The sequence below is a fragment of the Portunus trituberculatus genome, chromosome 15 (genome assembly GCF_017591435.1).
Source record: "Portunus trituberculatus isolate SZX2019 chromosome 15, ASM1759143v1, whole genome shotgun sequence".
Lineage (NCBI taxonomy): Eukaryota > Metazoa > Arthropoda > Malacostraca > Decapoda > Portunidae > Portunus > Portunus trituberculatus.
The window spans coordinates 9097378-9124223 of record NC_059269.1 but is presented as its reverse complement, the minus strand read 5'-3'; the positions used below and the strand labels follow the sequence as shown (position 1 = coordinate 9124223).

The 26846-nt window shown below is 44.8% G+C and overlaps 1 protein-coding gene and 1 long non-coding RNA gene across 7 annotated transcripts in view; one reads left to right on the top strand and one right to left on the bottom strand.

The window, feature by feature from the left end:
• The window catches only part of LOC123504253, a 204212-nt gene extending 181284 nt beyond the window's left edge, over positions 1-22928 (top strand). For all 3 annotated transcript variants that reach the window (XR_006674773.1, XR_006674774.1, XR_006674772.1), the window contains exon 5: positions 22765-22928. This is a non-coding gene — a long non-coding RNA (uncharacterized LOC123504253). The remainder of the gene's footprint in view (positions 1-22764) is intronic.
• LOC123504251 (calpain-9-like) overlaps positions 1-26846 on the bottom strand; it is a 177513-nt gene that overhangs the window by 96109 nt on the left and 54558 nt on the right. The window contains exon 1 of one of the 4 annotated variants that reach the window (XM_045254636.1): positions 9656-9706. The exons of the other annotated variants lie outside the window; for them this stretch is intronic. The gene's annotated coding sequence lies outside the window, so the exon portion shown is untranslated. Of the gene's footprint in view, positions 1-9655; positions 9707-26846 lie in introns of those variants that run through there. 4 annotated transcript variants of the gene reach the window in all.

Genomic DNA, 26846 nt, shown 5'->3' with positions numbered 1-26846 from the left:
CACACACACACACACACACTTACTACTTTATTTTTCAGTCCAGCAGGGGAACAATACCTGTGTAGGGTTTAGGTGCCAAGACTGGTCGCCGCGCTCACCTGGACGCGGAGGTAGCGATTAATTAACTTGACACCTCCACCTCCTTACGACCTTGGGGTTTCCCTCCCACCGGCTCGTCTTACCCTTGCCCGGGTGGCCCCACGCGGAGGCCTCAAGTATAGTGTCGTGACGCAATGGACGTTAATGATGATTTATAAACGCTCCTTGAGGACTTAGGCCACGTGGAACCCCGCCAGGATGGAAACTGCAACTAAGCGGTGGTTGTTGAGTGTTTGTCGACATTGATTACATAGTTTGTGGTTTGTTTATGGCCGTAGAGAAACTAAAATAAAGAAGAGAGAGGTTGCTACTGTTCCTCGATGTTTAGTACTAAGTTTGTGGTTTTCTTAAGTCTGGGATGTCCATCATAAGTGTTAACATTGGTGAGATATCTTGTGGTTTCCTTGTGCGATGCCTGTTACCAAGTGTAGCATCGTGGTGAAGGAAGTGACGCAAGGAAGGAGGAGGTTATAAATGTCAATATTGATTAGATTGCTTGTGGTTTCCTTTTGTGGGGGATGTTAGAGTGTAGTGATTGCCGTGGAGGAGGTGACGTAAGGGGAGGGAAGTTATGAAGGTAACAAAGCGGTGTATGATAAAAGTATAATGATGTTTTATTCTTGTGCGGCTCCTGGGAAATTGAACATAACAGTAAGGGAAGTCTGGTATATATTGCTCGTTTACTTGTAAAATATAACATGTAACCCACAGTTTTGTTCAATTTTCTCTGTATTCCATGTAAAATATTAGAAAATTTATCAGACCAAACGCTTTCATATCTGTTACCATAGAGGGAGTCCTTGAATATTTTCTCGAAACAAAACCGAGGCAGCGTCTGTTCTTGTTCTCATTCAAAACGTGGAGGGAAAAAAATGGACAAGGCTAAGGTTCCCTCATCTAACCAGATCGGGAGTATTGGATCCAACCAGTTTTTGTCCCGCTCGCCTCGTCCACCGTGTGACAAACAGGATTCTGACTCAAGAAAAATATTGATCCATGACTCATCTCACCATCTACACAAGCCTGCCAAACTCAATGAATTTCCAGGAGCATTTGCCAGTGGATCCACCGAGTGACTTGTCTACGGCGATACGCAAAGAACACCTGGCGAGGGAGGAGCGTGTAGCGGCCCTCAGGTAACAGGATCGCAGGGCAGGTCAGGTTTTCAAATGCTCCTCCCAGCTTACAAGTCCCATTAGGTGCGTATATGTCGTACGAATTTTCATAATCATACATGTCATGGTTGATTTGTGGTTCAATGCTGTGCTTTCTAATGGAGGTGTTAGGTGGAGAACAGAGATGGACTGGACTGATAATGTTTGGAAGGGATACATGAAGGTAAATATTCATCTTGTGTTAATTTTTTTATAATCATACTGGTGATAGTTGGCTTATGGGGTCACTGCTGTGGTTTAATAAGATGTTACATGTAAGAGAGGTTGACAGGACTGGTGGTTTTGTGTATGTAGATGTATGTAGAAAGACATGATCCTTAATTTCTGGGTCCCATTTTGTTTTGAGATGGTTTTATGTGGAGAGAGATAAACAGGACAAGTGATGTTTAGAAAGGAAGCTGATTTTACACGAAGCTATGTATTTACGTGGTTTGTGTGCGTAGATGTATTTAGAGAGACATTATCCTTAACTTCTGGATCCCATTTTGTTTTGAGATGGTTTGACGTGGAAAGAAATGAACAGGACAAGTGATGTTTAGAAAGGAAGATGATTTTCCACGAAGATGAATATATTCATTTCATTGTATTCACCTTCCAGTTCTTATATTCTGAGATGTGAGTCTTTTCTATTATATTCCTAAATTGTGTGAAGGAATTCAATACAAATCCCGAATCCTTTTTTTTAATGCGAAAAGAATATTTGCCGACTCTTATATATCCTGTATGCGTTCGTGTGTATGTCAAAGTCTTTCGCTCTCAGCCTGCAGTGGTATCATCCATCAGCAAACACATCAAATCATCGTCACCATTACCGCCATTACAACAACAGCCATAGTCAACATCGTTACCGCCGCGCACGTCATCACAGAAATCAACCCTAGCCTTTGAACCCGCCGCTTTGCATCCTCAAGGCAGCATCAACGATAAACAAGCTATTGACCTTTGCTCTGTGCGCTAAGCTGTGTCATCCTTCCCTCTGCCATGTGGGGTTCCCGTGCCCAGTAAGGGATCTCCGGGTCATGGCTTTGATCGTGACTTACTAGACAAACACAGGCTTATATTACTTGTGTATCTAACTATCTAACTAAACCTAGCCGCCCCCATGCAAAGAATTAACCCCTTCAGTACTGGGACGCACTTTAATCCTGAGTTTTGGGTGTGATTAGACGATTTTATTGACATTAGGAAGGGTCTATGGAGCTCAGAAGTTTAATGGTCAGTCTTCACTATTTTAATCACCACGTAAGTTTCTGAAGCTGTTTAAAATTACCAAATAGTAACCAGAATAAATATGTAAGCATGTCCTGGTACTGAAGGTAGGTAGGTGAAGTGTCTCATGTAAGCCAGACCTGAGGCTTTTTGCGTAGCGTTCATGTGTCGAGCGGTGCGTGGGAAAGCAGAGTATCCAACCCGCTGCTCATCACCACTCTAGGGATAGAAAAAAAAGTCCCTGTGGCAATTATTATTTTTAGTGGAAAAGTAAAGGTTGCTGATACTGTACCGTGGGAGAAAGAGGGTGAGAGAGAGAGAGAGAGAGAGAGAGAGAGAGAGAGAGAGAGAGAGAGAGAGAGAGAGAGAGAGAGAGAGAGAGAGAGGATGTGTTACTATCGACCGTGCTTGGATAAATTTCTATAATAATGTGAATATAGTAACTCGTTTCATGATATTCAAATAGCATCAGAGAATACTCCTTCTAAGAAATCATTAATATTCTAGTATCATCCTCATATTTGGTACCTCGTCTCTCCTCTTTCTATCTCTCTCTCTCTCTTGAGACTATTGCATTACTCTGTCCCGTGATCTCCTGTCCTCTCCTTTACAAACTGTTGCTTCCTCCTCCTCCATACTAAAATACGTCCCCTCCTCTCATTTTTACCCATTACTTCCCTAACTCCACAACATTTTCTCGAGGGCTCTATCTTCATCTTTCCCGTACGTGTGTCTATGTAACGTGAGGCGACTCTTGCATATTTGTGTTAGTATTTACATTTAACCATCCTTTTCTTATTATTTATTGTTTAATGTTTGAAGAAAGAAGACAAAACTACAAAAAACTGTAAAACCCGCTTATTTCCAGGTTCAAAAAATTATAAACCATGGAAAGATTTATACGCCTGGCTGTTTATTTTTCCAAAGAAACACACAGGGATAAAGTTTTCTTGCCTTTTTCAACATGGGAGTCGCGGTCAGCTCTGGTCGCCACCGCTAGTGACTTGGGTACCTGAGTCACGTCGGAGAGCCGCAGCTTCGGTCATTTGTACTGTTTTTGAATGCGAAGTGAGGACTTAAGTTTCGCCCTCCTTTGGTTCCAGGTCGGGAAAGGCTTGTAGGACCTGAAGGCGAAGTAACGGCCTCACTCTGCTAGTTTTTACCTTGCGTATCTTGTATTTTGTGGGTTTTTATACGAGTTAACCTTCAGAAAAGATGTTAATCAGGTGACCAGGAACATAAAGCTTGATATTAATGTTCTAATTCAATTCATTATAGACGAGAGAGTGGCCTAGGGCAACGACAAGGCTATTAAGTAAAGGTACACTGAAGCCGCCAGTTCCCAAAGAATATATTCAAAAGGGTTATCCAGAAGTTGAAGTTATAATACGTAAAGTGAAGAATGAGAGGTAAAAACTCCTATCAGTGTCTAGTACAGTGAATATTGCGATAGGACTGACCCACTGAAAACTCGCGGAAAGTTTTGAATATTCCCATAAAGTTACTCTTTGATCTGAGCTTTTAAAATTCGTGCATCTTTCAGTTCAGCTACGTATACGATGACACAAAAGCTGATGTGAAATTGAACACAGCCAACGGAGGAAGCTGACGAGGAGAGAATAGGGACAAGGAAATAAAAAAGCTTAATTATGACGTGAGTAAAAATGCATGACCGTACTTGGCAGCTTGAGAGAGAGAGAGAGAGAGAGAGAGGAGAAAATTATGTGAGGTGTCCCTGTGATAGGTTACTTTCTAGATGGTGGTGGTGATGGTGGTGATGGTGGTAATGTGAGGGCAGAAGATTTACACCACCACCACCAATCACCACTTCTCCCTCTCTCTCTCTCTCGGAAGGAAGGGAATTGGTTGTGGTTTCTGAGTGGAATGGGTCGCCTCGCTGGGTCTCGTGAAGGTCGGAGTAACCATTTATAGGCACTTATCACCCCGCTATCAATAACCCCGCGTGATTTAGCTTTGGCGTCACTAAGGAGCGCCGCCGTCTGCCCATCTAAGAGGAAGAAAGAGAGAGTCACTGGGCCTAGTCTTGTCAAGGTCCTTGTATTTTTTTTTTTATCTCTTTCTCTCTGTCTCTATCACTGTCTTTGTTTCTGTCTTTCTTACTGTCTCTGTCTCTTTTTGTCTCTTTCTCTGTCTGTCTCTGTCTCTCTCTCTCTCTCTGAATGAAAAAAAAAATGAATAAGAACGGAAAAGTGTTGAAAGAATCTGAAATGATACTTTTTTTTTCTTCTTTCTTTGTGTAAATATTTGTGTTTGTTTTAGGAAAGCTGGTTCCATTGAAATAAAGAAGGAGAAAAAGCTGCTTCGTGACTTTGATATCGCATAAGTAGCACGATCCTTTGCAAAACACTCTACTGCACCACACTAAATGATTCTTAGCACCGTATTCAGAAACGCGTTGCTCTCTCACCACGACTATTTGCCAAGGCCATGGAGATGATTTCCGGGGACTTTAATAGTGTTTTCTACATCTGATAATGTAGAAATATTGTCATTCTGCCTCTAGAACTGTAAAAACACATTAAGACTCTCTTGTAAATTTAAGTAAAGCCTTTTGAAATTGTGGAGGTGAAGCACAGAAGTGTTTGAAAATACGAGCTTTATTCTCTACGTAACTTAGCTTAAAAAAAAAAAACGCGAGAGTCATCTTAAATCATCACTTTGTTTTCAGTACGCCTATAATACATAAAAACAGTGTAAAATACCCATTAGACCTACATGTCACAATCCCTGTAAACAAAGTATGCCTATTCATTCCCACCTTTCATTCCCTTCTATAAACTTCTCTATCTTATATATACCGCAAAAGTGAAGAGATATCTGATGGCACACGCTGAGAGGAGAGAGGACAGTGTTAGAGGGCGACAGGAGAAGCGAGGCGAGGCGGGGCGGTGTGTGAGCGAGGACCTGCCTGGTGGTGGTGGTGGTGGTGGTGGCCGGGCGGGTTCTGTCGAGGAGGAAAGCGAGGAGGGGCGGTGTTGGGTTGACCTGCCAGACCTCCGCCGCCGCCTTAGGATTATGTTACTCACATTCCCGTTACACCACTAAGAGAGAGAGAGAGAGAGAGAGAGAGATTAATTAACTTGTCCTCGAAAAATGTTTACTTTTTACTCGTTCTTATTTTTTTCTCACCGCTCCGTTATGTTGCATGCAAAAGTCTGTGCTTAATGGCGTGCTTTTTTGTTGGTATTTGTGGTTGCAATGAGGCTTCGCAAACACCGCAATGCTCGTGTACGTGTCCACCAGTACTACTACATGACCTCTTTACTTTTTTGCCTTTACTTTTATTATTCTTTAAATGTGCTGGGCTGTTCAGTATCTCAACCTACTTATCCTTTTATCGTGACAGTCTTAGTCAAGTAAAACACTGATTGGTTAGGTGCTTCTCTTCTGAGTTTAGGATTGCGTGAAGAGAACCACCTCCAGTATTGTGCAGAACCTCAGTACTAGTGCAGAATATCACATGTACTCCCTATGTAAACAGTGCGAGGTTGACAGTACGACATTTGTTGCTGTTTGAGTGACCTTAGACAAGTGTACTGGCAGTGGTGTCTCTCGAACATCAGTTTGGAATGTGAAATATCCCTTGTATTGATATAAAAATGACAATAACTGGCAGTGAATCATAAAGAAAAGAAGAAATGTGTTGTTGTTTTCGTCATGCATATAGAGCTGTGTACTAGCTTTACACCCCACCCCCCCGCTTGCTGTGTTAGTGCATGGACGGTGCCGCGCCCCCCGAGACCTACGTATCCCCTGCCTCTGTGTACAGTGCTCAGGCTTCAGTGGGCAGCACACGGACGCAGGCCGCCCCTCGCCTTGGCTGGAAATTCATCCCTGCCAGCATTTCTCCCCCACACCCTTTCAGTTCATCCATCCTCTTCCCTTTTTGCTCTAGTTTCTTTGTGTCTCCCCCTCGCCCCTCCCTGCGGCATCGTTCCCGCTGCCCTGTCCCTCTTGGAAAAGTTATTGACACATTGAGGCACGTGTCACTTCCATTTGGTAGACACGCAACGAGCATCCCAATTTCCAGCATATCCTGGAGTGTTTTTCGGGAGTGCGTGGAAGGTGCGCTCTGAGGAAAGTACCGTCGCTAATTGACAGGTGTGAGTACTGACCTGACTGCAGTAATGGTGAGGGTAATGTGTGTTTGAGGCTCAGGGCAGATTACCGAAGCAGGGATCCTAACATAACTCCCTGGGCCCCGCTTGCTTAACACCCTAAGCCCACACACCACACTGTAACGCCGCATAATCGTGTTCACGCACGACATTAAGCGAAACACGCAACATGCAGCACGCCACACGACCACCGCTGCTTAACTGCTTAACCACACACCCTGCACCGCCCTCCCCGTCCTCACCTGCCTCACCCTCATCCGCTGGGAACCCGGCAAGTGTAGCCTGTCTCCTGCCCGCAACACCTGGCTCTGGTTACACTCCTGCTTGCTGCATCGGAAAACTCCATTATGAACCACCTTTGCACTCACAGGAAGATTGTGCACTGCCTTATGTAGTGGCTGGTTCACACGGTCACCTTTGCTTTTTAAACGATATGGAAGTAGGTATGGATGATAGACATGCTGTATGTTACTACATATTTGGAGGATAGAAGTGCTGTATGTTACTACATATTTAAAAACTTCGACACATTGTACCTCCCGTACCCACATTTCATCCAGACAGCCGCTGTATCCCGGCCTGGACTCCTCACCTCGTCCTTATCCACGGCCGTGTCGCTCGTCTATCAACACACCTGCCACCTCCCCTCTTCAAACACACACACACCATGCCCGCACCAATTAGAAGATAGTGCCTTGGTGCACGCACGTGAAGATGCTGTGAAATACTGTACAGTATGTGTGTGTGTGTGTGTGTGTGTGTGTGTGTGTGTGTGTGTGTGTGTGCGTGATATATTGGACCTCACGCCAGTCTATCTTATGTACGAGTACTTGCCCAAGACTTCATCACTTCATCGCTGTGGCAGCCATCACGTCTCGGCGCCGCCCACCACAACCACCACCACCACCACCACCACCACCGCCGCATCACTCGTCACCTGCTGTGTTTCAACATCGCTCACTTGTAGCGTGCCCGCCCGCCTGCCTAACGTGGCGTACTTCCTCCCAGCTGGCCGTGACCCGACCTACATGGACGATAGAGGCGCAGCGGCCCGATACGAAAACCCCTTTAAATTTCATCCCTCTCTCTCTCTCTCTCTCTCTCTCTCTCTCTCTCTCTCTCTCTCTCTCTCTCTCTCTCTCTCTCTCTCTCTCTCTCTCTCTCTCTCTCTCTCTCTCTCTCTCTCTCTCTCTCTCTCTCTCTCCTCACGCCGTCGTATTTCTTCCCGTGAGCGTGGCCGCGTTAAAGTGTCGCAAGATGATTCTCCTCAGATTGATGAAACGCTGTGATGCATTGTGTTTGTGTTCACGGACTGTTAGGAAGGTTGGAATTACGTTATAAGATCAGATAAATAGTTCGCGACAGGATATAATGACGTATTTCTACTGTAGTTGTTTCTAATGCTTTGAAGTTATAATGAGTTCCCAGACAAAGGTGTGCTGAGGTTTTCCTGATTCTTACTTATTTTTTTTCTAAGTCCTATCCTTTCCCTTTGAATGGTTGTCACTGTAATGTCGCTTTGTTTTTCCCTTCTCGGAATTTCCTTGTGAATTTCTCAGTCCTCGTTAAGGGAACACACTAGTATTGGCTGTGGGACTCGTATGAATCTTTTACCAGTGTCAAATTGAATCTTATCGAACTCCTGGGGCGATGAGAGAAATGTGTGTATGTTATTCAAGCTTCCGATACCTTAGGCGATATTAAACTGTTATTATTTATTGATGGTATTGTTATTGGTGGTGGGTGTGGTGACTGTAGTAAAGACTATAGTGGTAGTAGTAGTAGTAGTAGTAGTAGTAGTAGTAGTAGTAGTAGCAGCAGTAGTAATGACAGCAATTCTCTCGTTTAAGTCTCCTTCCTTCACCATTAACGTTTCCGAAATCTTCACGAGCCACTTAGCGGGCCACCTACACACACACACACACACACACACACACACACACACACACACACACACACACACACCTCCGCCCGGCCCTCCCTCCAAGCGTGCATTTCACAGCATCGTAAAAACCCGCCCTTTGAGACAACTTTACACTCTTAGCGCCCCGACACCCCACCTTCCTCGCCACCCAGAGAAGCTGCATCCGCCTTTCCCACCATCATTACCTACTACTACCCGGCGAGACTCTGAATGCTCTTAGACTTTTACTTCCCAAGCCGTGCACGTCTTTGCCAACTCAACACCGCCAATGTAGTCCTCCTTAGCAAATAAACAGACGTCAAAAGAAGAAAACTCGGCAACTCATTGATCCTCTGCATACATTATTGGCTTCACATGGTCCAGTTTAGTATGCATCACCTCCTCACTGGATGGGAACTGAACTGAACTTCATGGGAAAGGAAAAACAAAGAGGGGGTAGGCGATTGAGTGGAGAGAGGTAGAAAAGCACCGACTAGTTTGCTATGACCCACGTTTAGTTTATTCGCTCGACACAGAACACTCGACAGGCATTTTTACTTTTAACGTATAGACTCCATCAGCGAGTATTCCATTAGCCAGGATTGCCTTTCATCGCCGCCCTCGTCACCAATGCTGCACGGGATGTGTTGTAAAGCTGCAACGCTCCACAGTCACGTATTGTTAGTATTTTTCGCATTTACGCAGAAATACTCTACTGGTTACGGTTTTTCTTGTAGACACTGAGACGAAACACCCAGGGTAATGTCGAGACGGGCGCTTATAACAGTCGGCGGCCGGAACGCAGTCAGGGGCCAAGTGCGCATCCTCTGTACAGCCAGTGAGGCGGAACAAACGTGGTTATTTCAGCTTTTCTTTGAGTGTGCAGTGCGGGTCTTTCCCTAAGGCGTCATTTTCCTTCACCAGCAAGTAATGTTGAGGCGATAAATATTACTTCCTTCAGAGTGCATTTTCTCATCTCGTGACTCCCGCACCACAACTCGGCGGCCTCCTGTACAGCCATCCGTGGACCGCAGTGTTTTGTCTTTATCCTCCGGCTCAGAAACTAATGGTATTCCTGTACTGGCGAGAACACTTTCCGCTTAGCGTAAGTCACCCCATTCCATCACTACCACGTGTATCAGCTCCGCAGAAAACGGGGAGCGTAACTTCCCACAACCAAGGCTCAAGTAACACTGGGGCCAACCTACCCCGAGGAGAGTGTTAAAAGACTAGCGTGTAGCGCCTGACCTCTGGGTCTGGGTACCTGGGAGGCGGTGTCACTTTATTTCATTCTCTTCTGTGGTGAAGATGACGTCTTGACCACACCAAAACAGATCGAATTATTTGTCATTAGTTTGTGTTGGTACATATAAGAGTGCAGAGAAAGGTAGTGGTGGTACTAGTGGAATACCTAGTATTTGGAAATAGATTCTGTGCACGGCCACCAGCTGCTGGTAGGCGGTGCACGGTGACACGCCCAGCAGCCTCATCCACCCTCGCAGTGACTTGAATGCACAACTGCAGGTCGGTTCTGGGTAGAAACAGCAACTCCCTCCCCTGCCTGGCGCCGCGGGCTGAGGCGGATATCAACCAGCCACACCAAGTCATCACTTTAGTTCCTTAGTTTTGTAACCAGTCAAGTAACTTTATGTGGACTCGCTGTGAGGGGGCAACTCACACCAGAGACAACTGACCACAAGACAAAGTAAATAAGACAAATCTGATAACGATCCTATACAATTTTCTGTTCCTAGAGACAAACATACTCATTACTTCGTGAATTAGTAGGATCACGCAGCTAATGATCGTTCGGATACCATACGATGCTTGTCATGATGATTCTTTCTTTTATTCACTCTTTGACCTCAGAACACTCTAAGGCGGAGTCGGGAGATGTGTGCGAACAACAAGCGTATAACCAACCACTCAACATTATAATACTCTGCTCCCTTTACCGCTGAAATACGAGTGAAAACAGATAGTTATCCTTCCCTACACTGGAGCATGTCTACAGTGAGGCCGCAGCACATCTAACACCCAACGTCTTCATTAATTCCGATGCGGCGTAAGTCAAGGGGAGGTTAAGGCCCTCCGCGCTTGCTCTGAATGGCTAAGAACTCGTGTCAGAGAAAAGAAAATGCTAAGTAACACATGTTCAAGGTTGAAACTATACATTAATGTCGTCACCACCGCCGCCAGGCCGATGACAGATCACGGCACGGCTGGGCGAGGCGAGGGAAGCGTAGAAAACAGTAATTATCACAAAATACTGCTGGTGTGGGTGGTGCTTCCTGTGGGGCTGACCTCGCGGGGCTGCCAGACGTAGGTTGCTGCCTCGCTACCTCTCACTTCTTATACCTGTTCCTATCTCCCCAGTCCCCTCACTACACTTCACTTCCTCCTCCTCCTCCTCCTCCTCCTTCTCCTATCCACGCTTTTTTGTCGATCTCAGATGCTGTGTAGAGTCGAGCAGAGTTCAAGAGTGAAGGTTTTGAGTTTCATCTTAACGAAACTGTTCTTATGACTAGTATTTTTTTGACATGCCCCACCGAAACTATCCTCCAAGATCATAGTGATGACTTGCTGGGTCCTTGTGGGTATTTGGTTTTATTTCTTCTACAGAAAAAAAAACTCACTTAAAACTCCCTTAAAAAATCCGATTAGTTTCCAGTAGAGCTTTTTTTTAGTCGAGATGTTGAAATTAGACGCTGGAACTTTTGAGAATACGACCTTTAAGCTTGTGGTGTTTGTTATTCACGTCTGTGTGTGTGTGTGTGTGTGTGTGTGTGTGTGTGTGTGTGTGTGTGTGTGTGTGTGTGTGTGTGTATTACGTACCTGAGTGGTCTCTTAATGAAGCAGACGTGACATTCCCTCACACTCCGACCACTGACAGACACCACTCCCGCTACTGCAGTACTTACCTGAAAGAGAAAAATATTGCATATAATATTTGCGTTAATGAGGAAATGACGGTGGTGGTGGTGGTGATGGTGGTAGAACTAGTAGTAGTAATAGAGGTAGTATAAGAATTACCATATAACAGAAGCAGTGATAAAAGCAAATTGCAAGAACAGCAAACAATATTCAAATAACACACCACATGCATACAATTCTACGTACGAATATAATACAAACCAATATCAAACACACACACACACACACACACACACACACACACACACACACACACACACACACACACACACAGTCCCGGCGTCCTTCTCGGTCACAGCTGTTCATTTCAATTCCCCGCCTCTGTTTCGATACGCAGACGCGGACGTAAGCGTGAGAGGAATAAACGTGGCTTCGGTGTGAAAGGAGACCCGCCCAGTGCTCTACGCTTGGCTGGTTATTCGCACCCCGATCTCCAGTCATTGGGTGAGACTAAATTATGAAGCCACTGGGACATTTTTTTGGGTAGGGACAGTGATGGTTATGGTGATCTATTGTAGTGGTGGTGTAGTAGTAGTAGTAGTAGTAGTAGTAGCACCAGCATAGAACCATTATGAAGTTTATATCTACGCGCGTCCCTTCATCCAGCTGGCACGATACCAAACCTTTCTTCCCGAATGACCCTCGTGGGCATCCTGTAATGTATGCCTATGACCTCCGAAAGGCGTGGTGCGGTGTGGCTGGCGGGGCTCTGAGGGGCGGCGGGCGGCGAGGCGGTGGGATGGGCGAGCCTAAGCGGGTCACGACATCTGGGCGGGTCTGGGCGGGGTTGGGTGGTACGGGTTCCTACATAGCTGGCCTGGCATCCGGTTGTGTTCATATAAATAGTTGACAGTGAGTTGGTGTGTGTGTGTGTGTGTGTGTGTGTGTGTGTGTGTGTGTGTGTGTGTGTGTTTTCCCTCCCTATTTTTTCTAGTATGGTGACTGTGGCGGTAGTGGTGGTGTTGGTGGAAGCACAAAGGACCATTCCATTATTTTGAGCCATTGTCAGTAATATTTACGGGACAGCAGGAGGAAGAGGAGGAGGAGGAGGAAGAGGAAGAGGAAGAGGATGAGGACGAGGATGAGATGCTGTGGATCATATTGATTCACTGGAAAAGACAAGACTCGGCAACTCGGGGAGCGAAGGTCGGCGTTGGTGTTGGTCCGTGTGCGTAAACGTGTGTGTGTGTGTGTGTGTGTGTGTGTGTGTGTGTGTGTGTGTTGACTCGTGCTCATTCAGCGTACTTAAGCATTTTTTTTCTTCCCCTGCCAGTTATATAAACACGCCTGGCAAAGCTGAAAAAAAAAAAATACCTTTGCCGTTTCACTGAATTGCACGAAATTAAGAGTCATCCTTGTAAACACTTGATCCTCGCTGCGTCTCTTTCCATCCTGCGCCTCACACACGCTGAGCCGGAGAGGACTAAACCGCGGGGACTAAGATGTGATAGGGGTAATGCACGTGTGAGGGGTGTGGGTGGGATGCGGCGTACAAGGTCACGGGTGAGAAGTGAGGGAAGATAGAAGAGTCGACACACCTATTGACCGTGGTGGCATTGTGTAACTTCCTCATAGTTAAGACGGTGTAGCAACCCTTCCAGCGCCGCGGCTCGAGAGGGAATCCGGTGTGTGTCCTAGCTGGGCTGAAAGGCAATTAGTTATGGCAATGCTTTTAGTCATTCACGCCGGGGCTTGGGAGATAGCGGGGCTGTTCCGTAGTATACACAACAGCAATCCCTTTCGTACAGTTTTGTAGAGTTAGAGGAGAGAGCAGCGTGAGGAGTAATTACTGAAGAACTCCATGGAAAATTTGATCACAAAATAGGTGTGTTTGTGTGCGAGGGGAGGCAGCGCGGCGTCTATCTATATGCAAACAATGAAGCACCAGCACCATCACATTCCTCTCCCCTCGTCTCCTTCGCAACTCATGTCGAGGAACATTCCAGGACCGGCTGGCAGAGGGTGCAGGGTCACGGTCGCCCACCATCACCATCACCATCACTATATCGCCGCTACATCCACCACCTCCACCCTCTAGTTTTTCTCTCCGCTGTTTCGCCTCTCACCAAATTCAATTCTTCGGCCTCAGAGCAATGCGGGGAGTAGAGAATGCAGAGGAGGACACAGCACCACAATGACACCTGATCCACTTAACTCAGGTCATTCAGGCGAGGAGTGTTAAGGGTATAGACGCCACCTCGACAAATGCTCCATGTTGCCTTCACATTAAAGTTTCGTGTATATTCTTGTTGTTAGGGAGAACGCCACCACCAACACCGCCACTACCACCACCACCACCACCTTCTCTCATGACCCTTGATTCTTAACCCGCGATAAGTCCCGAAACAAGATGGAGAGGAGTAAGAGGAAGCGGAGGAGGAGGAGGAGGAAGGGGGAAAAGAAAGAGAATAAGATGAAAGTGGTGCAGAAACGCATGAATATAAATACCCTTCTTAAAATTCCAAAGGGATATGAAGCAAAGAACAAAAACTAGAACACAAAAGAGAGGAGGAAGAAAAGAGAGAAAAGGAGGAAGAAGAACCACAGCAAGGGAGAATAGAAAATAGGGAGCAAAGTAGAGGAAAACAAAACAAAACGAGAAAGAAAGAAGCACACACACACACACACACACACACACACACACACACACACACACACACACACACACACACACAAGTAGACATATTCTTCTTATAATTCAGAGTGTATGGCTGGGTTTGCTTATGTCTGACAACAGCGATAGGGCGTGATGAAGGAGATACAGTGTTGAACAAGTGAAGGCCTCGCCACGCCCTCGCCCTCCGCCCCTCTACAAGACGCTGCGGGTAGGGAGAGGCAGGGAAGGGCGTGGCAGGAATGATGTGTGTAGCTATCATTGAGTCGGCAGCAGCTGTTTTCAGAGTGTCAGCGATCTACTGATGTGTTTGGAACTTCACGTCTGTGTTTTTATGTCACTGAGGCATTATCTGTACTGGGGATGGTAGTGGTCGTGATGGTGGTGGTAGTAGTAGTAGTAGTAGCAGTAGTAGTAGCAGTAGTAGTAGTAGTTGTAGTAGTAGTACCAGTAGTAGTAGTAATAATAATAGTAGTGTAGTAGTAGTAGTAGTAGTAGTAGTAGTAGTAGTAGTAGTAGTAGTAGAAGTAGGGAGTAGTAGTAGTAGTAGTAGTAGTAGTAGTAGTAGTAGTAGTAGTAGTAGTAGTAGTAGTAGTAGCAGTAGTAGTAGTAGTAGTAGTAGTAGTAGTAGTAGTAGTAGTAGTAGTAGTAGTAGTAGTAGTAGTAGTAACAGTAGTAGCAGTAGTGGTAGAAGTAGTAGTAATAGTAGTACTTGTAGTAGTAGTAGTAGTAGTAGTAGTAGTAGTAGTAGTAGGAGTGGCGGCTCATGTTCAAGTATTATTTTTTTGTTGCCTATATAAAGGTCACTTTCTATTCATTTCTCGGCCCTTGTAATGATTATTTGTTTACTTCAGGTGAAATTTATGGTGGTGGTGGCGCTGGTAGAAGTAGTAGTAGTAGTAGTAGTAGTAGGAGGAGGAGGAGGAACAGGAGGAGGAGGAGTAATGTCCTCTGTTACAAAGCGGTAGATAGATGGCATAGATTAGAATAAGAGTAGGACCTGAGGCTGAGAGAGTAAGTAGGGCAAGGTGGAGGATGTTTTACGAAAGGTGCGTGGGGGACGTATAAGACAGTAAGGCTTGTATTCTGAAACACTTTCTTCCTTCACCTCCACTATTTCAGAAAGCTTTATTTAGTGTTACACGAGTTGTTTAGGGTGTTTTTACGGTTCCAGAGGTAGAGTGATAAGATTTCTGTATTATTAATTGTAGAAACATTCTTGGAAATTCCGTTAATCATCTCTGTGGCCTTGGAAAATAGTCGTGGTAAGAAAGCAAAGGTTTCTGAATACGGGACTGTGAGGCGGAGTAAGGAGGACGAGCGACTGAGAGGAGACCAAGACACGGGACAAGGCTGAAGTGTTCCTAGCGGCGCCTTTTCTCTCTAATTCCGGTAGTGTGACACGTGATGCCTTTTAAGATATATAGCGACTGACCAGACCAGAGTGTGTTTCCATGCTAGCGTATTCCAGCTCACTCTTGACCGCCTCCATAGAATTTGGCTTCAGGTTATTAGAGAAATCTTTAGAATCCTTTGTGTTTCCATATATATATATATATATATTTTTTTTTTTTTTTATGTGTGTGTGTTGAAGGGAAAATGTTTGATAGGTATGCTCGTATTGTGCATTATCATCACGTTGCCTTTGTATCACTGGCTGCATTCTGTGTTCCCAGCAGTCAGTGCCGGAGACAGGATCTCTGCCAATCGTCACCCAAGCTTTTGTTGGGCCGGAATGTCGTGATGCTAGGACGGTTCAAGGGTTTTATTGGCTTCTGTAGTCAATTAGTAAACAGCAGCTCTCGAAAATTTCGGGAGAAAAGTGGACTGAACTATATAGGACAGTGTTATTGTTATTATTATTTTTTTTTTCAAAGCGGGAATGTGAACCAATCTGTGAACGGTTTTGTATAAACATACATACGAATAACTAACTATTTTGACTCTAGTGTAAGAGCATTTTGTTTCTAATTTGAAGTAGTCTAATGTATTTCGGCCGTAATATCATGTAGATGAGACATTTCGGTTCTGATTTAAAGTGGTGCAAAATATTTTAGTTTAAACTCCAAATGCTACGGTATATATACTTTACCCCTAAAACCAAGAGGTATTTTGGATCCATTTCGGGTAGGCAAGCTTTCCAGGCAGTCACGTGGCAGGAACCATCAGTATTCAGCCGAGTGTGGCAATCTGAGGGTGCTTCCTGGAAGGGGACACATGAAACTATGCCAACCCTTGCCTGGTAACTCATTGCGATACCATTTCCTTGAAGTGCTGAGAGACAGAGGCGGTGATTTGGTGCCCTTTCAAGCCTTCATTTATCATTATCTAGCTATTTCAACAGTATGGTTTCAACAGAGTGACGCAGCAGTGATGGTGATAATGATGATGTGTGTGCGTGCGTGATGATTTGATGTTTCCAATGTGGTTGTCTGCGTTAGAGGTTTGTATTTCTAACTAACAGAGGGACTACATATTGATATTGTTCTGTCAGAGTCTGCATTACTTTCGCTGCTTATGGCATGCTTCATGTGGCGTGTCTGCACTGCTTGCATCACTCAGGCAGGGTATCAGTCGAGGGAGTGAGAGAAGGCTGAACAAGAACATAACCCGGAAGTAATTACAAAATTGCTCCTTTCCTTCTCTCTCTCTCTCTCTCTCTCTCTCTCTCTCTCTCTCTCTCTCTCTCTCTCTCTCTCTCTCTCTCTCTCTCTCTCTCTGATTATTTCTTGGAGAGCTATGCGTCATCGTGTTTCGGAAATGTGTTAGTCAAATTTATTGGTAGGCAAAGAGTGAGTGTAGGAGGGGAGAGGGCAGAGAGAGAGAGGGAGAGGTCAAGCGTAAATGAAGAATGTTTAAAGTGGGGGAAGGTGAGGTGAATAAAGTAAAGGTGCAAGATACCATAAAGACAGAGAGAGAGAGAGAGAGAGAGAGAGAGAGAGAGAGAGAGAGAGAGAGGGTAGGAGAGGAGACACGAGGGTAAAGTAATGGAAGCCAGCAGCACCACTACCACCACCACCACTAGCACCACCAGTAGCGAACGAGGGAGAAGAAATTTAATAAAACTCGTGGTTCATGATAAACGCGCTTCTGGTAAATATTAAAACGAGACACTAGGTAAGATAAAAAAATATAGATGAATAAAAAAAAAAAGGACATATTTTACGATGGAATAAACCAAAAGGCACAGACACACATGAAAAAAACAAAGGAAAAAAAGAACTGGCGCCAAAACATAGAAGCGGATGTTGTGGCGCAGCTGACGTAACAAAACACTGAAACAAACAAGGAGCAGCGAGGACCCTTGAACCGCGCTGCCTTATGGGAGGAGGAGGAGGAGGAGGAGGAGGAGAAGAAGAAGAGGAGGAGGAGGTGAGAGGAGGTAGATGATGAGAACATGTCGTGTGTGTGTGTGTGTGTTTTCTCCATCTAGTGTTGCCAGTATAACGAAGACATGCTGCAGTGTGTGTGTGTGTGTGTGTGTGTGTGTGTGTGTGTGTGTTTACTCCATGCAGTGCTACCAATATAATGTTTCTATTGTCGGTGTTAACTTAATGACTTTCATCTTCATTATAAAGATTAAGCACTATATACAAAAAAGCTTCCCTCTCTCACGGCGGCCATTTTTTAGAGCCACTGAGAAAATTAACCGAGTTCTGAATGTAATTTATCATATTCATAGTGCAGAAACCTTGTTAACATGTCACTAGAATTAAAGAAACACCCTTAAAAACCCGTGTCACTTCAACTAGAGCCATTTGAAAATAGGGCAGATGAGGCGCAGAAGTGTTTCGGAACATGACCTAACTTGAGCAAAATGAAAGGAGGAAAAGTAAAGAATAATCAACAATAAAAGAAAAGAATGTGTGAGACCCCGATGTGGAGTACGGTTCCCCACTTTCGTACAGCCAAAATGCTTATATCTTACTGTTTCTTTTTATAGTTTACGTGAAGAAACCCGTATAAATATTGACGTTAGTGTTGAGGGACGTGCAGTTATCGCCCAGCGGAATCCCACAACAGCAGCAGCGTGGCCTTGAGGCAGTGAAACAATCGAACTCAGTCACCCCTACTGCGTGGTGTTCATAGAGAATGGACACCTGCTGGAGATTTTAATGGGAACTACGTCAACTTCACAATGGTCACCTCTAGCCCTCTACAAGAACACCAGCAAAAGAACAAGAAGATGAAGGAACCTATGATGAAACTGTCCTACCTATACGTGGTGATCATGTAGAATGGACGTCTGTTGGAGATATCAATGGAGAACTAAGTCAATTTCCACAACACAATGTCCCCCTCTAGCATTGGTCAGGAACATCAGCAAAAAAACAAGAATATTAAGGAATCTGTAAGAAACTATCCTACTTACACATGGCGGTCATAGAGAATGGATGCCTGCTGGAGATTTCAATGGGAAGCCACGTTAAATTCACAATCTTCGCCTCTAGCTTTGCACAGAAACACCAGCAAACGAACAAGAATTTTAAGGAGTCTAAATGAAACTGTCCTATCTACACATGGAAGTGCCTGTACATATTTCTATTTATCATCCTTCATTGTACCTGTAAAGAGACTATTTCTATTCCATTCCATTTAAAGACTAGTAGTAATTTTCTTTAATCTTATTTTATCAAGTTTAAATCCACTGTATCTTGTCCTGCCCAGATAGCTAACCCTGGGGGAGTATTTTCTTTTATCTCAACTATCCCTTAAAGAACAGCAATTTTTTTTTTTTTTTTAAGGTAAACAGGTGATTCGTTATTATGTCGCTCTGTATTGGCACACCCAGCCAGTTTCCTCCATTGTACAAGCTAGTAAAGCGTAGACTGTAGAAGGTAAAGGCAGTCCAGGCAAATGGCAACGTGTCTGTACTGTGGTTAATCTCTTCAGTACCACGATGCGCTATCATATTCATTCTGGTTACTATTTTGGCGATTTATACAGCCTCAGAAACGTATGTTAGAAATAGCATAGTAAAGACTGACCATTACTTTTTGACCTCCATAGACCCTTCCTAGCGCAAATAATATCGTTTAATCCTACCCAAAAAATCAAGGTTAAAAAAAAGCGCCTCAGTATTGAAGAGTTATGGTTTACGTAATGCAGGGAGCTCTCGTACCTCTTCCCTTCGACAGTCAAGTCATCCTCCGTCAGATGGAATCAGTGCCGTAATACCTATACTCGCCAAGCTGCATTCCGTCAAAGCGTCACACTTATGAACACCGCCTGTCTCCAAACTCCTTCTTCTTGACTCCAATCTCCTTTCTCCTAACTCCTATCTTCTGCCTTTCAACCCTTTCAGTACCAGGACGCGTTTTCATATTCATTTTGCTTAGTATTTGGTGACTTTATGCAGCTTCAGAAATTTATGTTGAGATTAGAATAGGTGACAACTCTGGTCATTAATCTTCTGGTCTCCGTAGACCCTTCGTAATATAAATAAAATCGTCTAATCACACTAAAAATTAATGATAAAAATCCGTTCCAGTACTGAAGGGGTTAACTTAGATTTCTTTCTAACTAACTCTTATGTCTTTTCTCTCCTCTGTGTTTCTTTCTCGTAGTTCTCACCTTCTACTTCTAAATTTCTTTCTCTCCTCTCCTCAAGTTGTTTATTCCTGTGTTCCTCTGCGACTCCCATTCCTCTTTCCATCTCATTCTCTTTCCTTCCCTCGGTTCTTCCTTCCTCGACTAACCTCATTCAATCTTCAATTTTCTATGTTTTCTATCACTGTACTGTTTCTGCGTCGCATTCATTGGAAAACTCGAGCAGATTGTACGTACCTTAGATAATACCTACCCTCAGAAAAGAACCTCAGAATTTTGAAAGTCTCCCTATTGTACGCAGACCTTCAAATAATAAGATTTCAACCTACGTCTTGTGATTTTAGAACGCTGTCGTGTACGCAGGAAAGTGACACGGTGTTTTGGGCTCCGCTGATCTATTGGTTGGCGGAGAGTCGTGAGAAAGGTGGTGTTTATGGTAGTTGTGGCGAGGCTGTGTGGTGCGTGTGGTGGCGAGGGTCGTGCCGTGTCGTGTGGCGAGGGAAACGGTGGCGAGGGATCGTGGTGGTGCGGGGAAAGTGATTGCCTGTGTAATTTCACCTGCATTCATGGAAACACGCAGATTGCTGCTGTAAAGGAGCTACGGAGAGTGAAAGTAGTATAGTAATAGTAGTTGTAGTTATAGTAGTAGCGGTAGCAGAAAAATGAGAGATGGAAAATTAATCATAAAAATCATAAACCAAACATCTATACATTCATTGACACACAAACATCCCCACACATTCCTCTCAGCCTTAACACTCTCCCTGTCCATCCCAGCGCGGCCTTACTCCCTTATCACACTGTCACCTCGCCGCCTCCTCTCCCTACACGCTTGGTGGCTGCTCTCGCCCTCTCCACACCCTGGTAAGAAGTGGTTGGGCTATAACCCTCATGATATCCTCCGCTGGGCAGCTAGGAAGGAGGTTTACGTGTAGTTTTACAGTCGCAGTGAGGTCACCGTACGATGATTCCTTTTTTATGGTAGATCATTTTAGGTTGTCAGTGTGTGTGTGTCTGTGTGTGTGACTCGTGTACGGTGTTAAACATATACATTCCGTGGGAGATGTATCGAGGAAGATGTTATTTGATACGCTCTCCACTCACGGTAGTTGTTTGGCAATATTTTTTTGTTATGTATGAGTTATAAAAAAAGATAAATAGAAAGATGTCCGCTGAAGGTACACGAGTCTGAGTCTAAAGGGTATAGTCAGAAAGGGATTGTCTATATTTGAGGAGTGCCTTGAGTTCGCCAGCTTTGCGTCTCCGGCTGTGTTAGAGGAGAGAAGGCCGCGGCAGTGACTCCACATACAGCGGGGAAAATAATAAAATTGTGTGAAGTTATTTCCGGAAGAAAATGAGCGGGACTAATTTAGCGCCGCGTGGTGTATTATGTAATTACGATGACTGAAGGCAGGAAATATTGTTGTCATTGATTTCTTTCTCTATTATTCTGTCTGCGTCCCTGCCAGCGGTATGCAGACCCACCCACCCACACATACACACTACCCACCCACCTACACACACCTCCTTACTTACCTACCCACCTATCACATCCTAAGCCTCAATACTTTCACTCCACCACCACCATCACAACAACAACTAAACAACAACAGCGGCAGAGGCATTGGAGGGTGCTGGCGTCTCCTTCCGCGGGTTAAGTTAAGGAAAAAAAAAGTTTCATCCGCTCGTCATTTTATTTACGATGATAAGACAACACTTTCTCTGGTCGTGGCCCGAGGTGTGTTTGTGCCAGGCAGCTGAGGGGAGTCTGAGAGGGAGTCGTGGCGGGTCATACGAGGGTGAGGGAGGTCAAAGGGGCGCCGGATGGTGGGGAGGTGACAGAGGGCCATGTACACGTAGACTTTCACTATCCCACCCGTGTGTGTGTGTGTGTGTGTGTGTGTGTGTGTGTGTGTGTGTGTGTGTGTGTGTGTGTGTGTCTGTGTGTGTGTCTCCCCAACGTCAGTATCAGCTAGTCAGACGGAGACTCACTTTCTAAGGTAGAGAATTACTTGCTTATGTTCGTGATTATGATTGGATATAATGTTTTTCCTTTTGATGCTGGTAATGATTGTGGTGATAAGATGTAATTGATACGATAGTGATGGTGATGATGGTGATAATGATAGTGATAGTTGTAATGGTAGTTTTTGTAATAGTGGTACAAGCAGCACAACAACTATTACTACTACTACTACTACTACTACTACTACTACTACTACTACTACTACTACTATTATTACTTCTATTCATCCATCCATCATCCTAACTCCAACTACTTCTATAGTATGTGTGTGTGTGTGTGTGTGTGTGTGTGTGTGTGTGTTCACGGTTTCTTCCCATGCCATCACTACCCATTACTTTCTATACCCATTACCCTTCATTGAATCACTGATTACACTCCATCACACCAACTTTTACCCATTAACCTCCCATCACACCCCATTAAGTCCCCATTCCCTATCATCTATCGCTACATTCTCTTCCCTTCACCACCCATACCCATAGAAACACCATTAATCTCTCCCCTCATCACTATACTCAATTATTTCTCTACCTCACATCCAAAACCCTTTACCGTCATCACATCAACCCCATCACCACCATGACTGACTCACCACAAATGTAACTAACTGGCTGGTGATGATTATGTAAATGTAACTGTTTCCTCGACCGTTACGTAACTTGTGCGCTAATGTATTGTAATGTGATGTAATGTTATGAAGGCATGAAAGGTAGAAGTGCTGTTAATGTCTTTCTCATAACGGGTTTTATTGTCACAGACTATTAGCATTCGGTATATTCTCTCACACACTTGTTTAATCGTGGATGTGTAAAGACATTCATGTTTTATGATGTGCAAATCTTCGTTGTGACATCTTGGGCCTCCTTGAACTATGTCACTTATACTGTGCATCTTCACATGGTAGACGAACTCACCACTCACCCTTGTCTTCTCTCCTCAGTTGCTGTAGTAGAGTTCTGAATTAAGTTGATCCAGTTTAGCTCTCGGAATGTGCATTTTTGAGCGAGATTTTTAGACACGTCAAGAGTATGCAAATTGTTTGTGGTGTCGGGATTAGGAAGGGCTTGCATGACAATTACCAGGGGATAAAATGGGTTTGGTGTGTGTTTCAACAGGTTAGGGTGAGGCAAGGTGACGCTAGCCACCTGACGCGGGCGTGCTTGGACTCGACACACACCAAGGCCAGTACACCTTCACGCCCGCCCTGCGCCTCAATGCTGAATGCTCTTCTCCATCGGTCCAACCTAACCTAATTCAGTCTTTTCTGCCTCTACGCCTGTTTCTGTAAGTGTGTGGCTTTCTTTTTGTCAGATGCTGTTTTGTAAGTATCCGTATTTATTATTGTGGGTAAGTTTGAACGTTCTCTGTTGCTCTGATTGAAGACAAAAAAAGAAAAATAAACTGACTCGTCTCTATGACAAACGAAAATGCAGTACGACAACAAGACTTCAAAGAATGCAAGCCAGCACGTTAAAGCTGATGACACCACAGCGTAAGCATCTTTCATAGCAACTTCAGCACGCTTCAGCTCATCAAAACATTTTTCACCCAAAGGAATTAAGCATTGGCATTTTATAGAGAATCAGGAGACGAGCATTCCACAGTGCAAGTCACCAACGAGCGAGTGAATGAGCGAGTGAGTGAGCGAGGGATGCAGGAATGACAGATATAAAAGGTTTAGATAGCATCGTGCATTGTATCGAAGGAAATAATCTAATTGCACACGATTACGGCAACAGTGACAAGCTTATTACAGTGAACAACAAGGAAACTGCCAGTAATCGAGAGGGAAAGTAAAGAATGGACTGGGAGACAGAGAGAGGAAGGACGCGAGAGGCAGGACGGCCCACGAATAATAGGGGGCAGGTAAGGCCAGTTAGGTAAGGGTGGGTAGGCAGGTAGGTGGGTAAGCTAAGTGGGTGGGCGTGGTGGGTCGGTAGCTTCGTTGTAATCACCTGTGTGTGACGTCTAGCATAGTAATGACTGCCCCCTTCAACTCAGACTTGCCAGGAATTACTTGGGAATGTTAAACGCCATCACTGCGTTCCACTTGGAGGTAGATAAGCGAGTGGACAGGTGGGCGGACAGGCAGACAGGTTGATTAGCTAGTCTGAATTCACCTTTTCTATCCCCTATGCTTGGTTCTTGATTTAGTGACAGAGATGGACCATAAGAGATTCTACAGTGATTTGGCGAGAGGAGGAAGTGATATTATGATGCCTGGATATGTTGTTGCTGCTTACCAGAGAGAGAGAGAGAGAGAGAGAGAGAGAGAGAGAGAGAGAGAGAGAGAGAGAGAGAGACGGATAGAAAAGGGAAATTGGCTTTGAATTTGCAGTTTTATCTTCGGAATAGTGTGTGTGTATGTGTTTGTGTGTGTGTGTGTGTGTGTGTGTGTGTGTGTGTGTGTGTGTGTGTGTGTGTGTGTGTGTGTGTGTGTAGTTCCCCTTTATTCCACTGCATTTTTAAAACCAGCTATTCTTTCCTGCCTTTGGTCTTAACTTTCCATCTTTCAACTTTATTCTAAATCCCCACCACCCATCTTTTACATTCACGGAGCACCTCGACCAGCCCCGCCCCATCCTCTAGCTCCGCCCCGCCAGGCTCCGCCAGCTCCGACCCAGTCACCTCCGCCACTGTTTCTCTGGAGGACGTTCCACTTCCCACAATCAGAAAGGAAAACAGTGAGGTGAACTGACCGTGCATTCCACGTGCGGTCACACCTTCCCGCCCACCTGAGAGAGAGAGAGAGAGAGAGAGAGAGAGAGAGAGAGAGAGAGAGAGGAGGGGGCAGCGCGAGAGAGAGGGAGAGGGAGAATTGGGAGGACAGAGACAAAAACAGACAGACAGATAGAGAGAAACAGACATACAGAGACAAAATTAAAGGGAAAAAGGAAGGTGCAAAAGATATAAAGGAGAAGAAGGCAAGATGTGGTAAGAGAGAGAGAGAGAGAGAGAGAGAGAGAGAGAGAGAGAGGCTAACGTAAAAATTCTGAATGATTAACAAGTGTTGCATGAAATATAGCACTGTTTTGTCCTGCGGTGTACAACGCAGCGTTGTGGTGGCGTGGTGCATTGTGGTGAGGTGTTGTGGGCGACGCTGCGGGTGTGGAGGCCACCCGCACCACCCGCATCACCACCAGCGCCACCACCATCACTACCAACGCCACCACCAGCTGCCGCCGCCTAGCCTGGGGCGGCCATGTGGTGGGAATGGTCGCCAGGACACGGGAAAGAGGGTGACTGTTTGTCTTTTGTGACGCGTACAGTTTAACGTGACCGTGACTTCTCTACTCTTCGTGGAAGAAAAGTTTCCGCCGGTTGCATGATTATCTTACTAACGCGGGTTTTTTTGTTCGTATTTTCATTACTTAGTATTCACGTTATGACCTGTTCTTCGTAGTATATACCAATGATTATACACGGACACAACGAAACTCAATAGTTCACTTTATGACTAGTTCAGGTACTGTACTAATGATTACCAAAGGAGACAAAGAAACCTCCTACATTTCACGTTGTAACCAGTTTTTCGTACCAATTATGATAAACGGAGACACAACGAAACTTTACTATAAACGGAGACACAACGAAACCTCTACACTTCACTTTATGACCAGTTCAGGTACCAATGATTACCAGAGGGACACAAGCAAACATTCCACATTTCACATTATGATCAATTCCTCTCGCCAATAATCATAAACGTAGATACAACGAAACCCAACGAAACACCAGTTCTACTACTAACGATTTACCAAGGAAGACACAAGCAAACCACAAGCAAATCTTCTACATTTCACGTTATGACCAGTTCTTGGGATAATTTCATCGTGTAAGGCAAGAGGGAGGAGATCCATCACACCCTCAAGGCCACGGACAACACCCGCCTAGCTCAAAGACACGTGTGCCTAGATTAAAAAAGATAACTGTGCTAATCCCACAATTAGGATACGCACCAAGGGGTCCCGGCCACCACGCACACAAAAAGGCAGCCCATGGTTTTCATCAGGGCGGGGCAACGAACGGTCCCTTATTCGGCGCTCATTACTATCCCGTCTGCTAAATGCCTGCTCCGCCAGACTAATGGGCCTCTTATTTGTTTGACTGGACTTATACATCTGCATCGATCCGTCCGTCTTTGCCTATCTATCTCGTGATCTCTTATCAGTCTGGATCGATTGGTTTGTCTATCTCTATTTGTGCCTGTCTGTCTATCTGTGTATCTACTTATCTATCTGTCTGCCTACCTACATACCAGTCTAGCGAAGAGTGAGCAAGGCAGTCGTTCAGTGAGGCAATTAAAAGATGAGTATATATTTTTTAAACCTTTCAATCTATCTAGAGGTCTTTATCTTAGAGAGAGAGAGAGAGAGAGAGAGAGAGAGAGAGAGAGAGATGGAAGACTTAAGTGACAAGCTGCATGGATATTAATACAAACTAGGAGACCAATTCCTCAGAGAAACTCGCTCCATTAGTTACGTTCACCGCGACACAAAGATCAGTATTCAAAAATATTTTATTCTCTCACCACGATAGTTTTCCAAGGCAACAGGATGACTATAGTGTTTCTCCAGTTAATAATGTAGAAATCTTGTCAAGAAACGTAAGAACACCTTAAAATACTCGTGTACATTTAAATAAAGCCTTTTGAAATAGTGGAGGTGAAACACAGAAGAGTTTGAGAATACAAGCCAAAGTTCCGCGCTGCCCAACACGATAACACTGACACTAATCTATTTACGGCGCCTCAATGTGAAAAGCTGAACACACGCTTTCGTCCGCCCACAGTTCAAAGAAAAGAAGGTCTGTGCTGGCGTGCCCTAAGAAGGCTATAGAGAAATCCTATAGAAAACAGCTCCAGCTCTCCTCGCCGCCCCTGCCACATTTCTCCTGTTAGGCCTCTACTCTCACAAACGTAACGCCTCTCACAAATGACCTAAAAATCAAGGTTCAGCGGGTCGCAGCATAGCCACACCCGCCACGCCGTCGCGCCGCTACTCAACACAGGACACTTTCAGCCCCACAAAGCTACTCAACCTCCCTCTTGATTCACGGCCATGCGGAACCAACGGCTTATTTTCGTGAGATGTTGGCAGATTTAGTCATTATCTCCATCGACAGTGTTTTCCTGCTACTTTTTTCTTCTCCTGGAATCAGAATTATACATTGAGTTAAGTCACGTGTTACTGTCTTC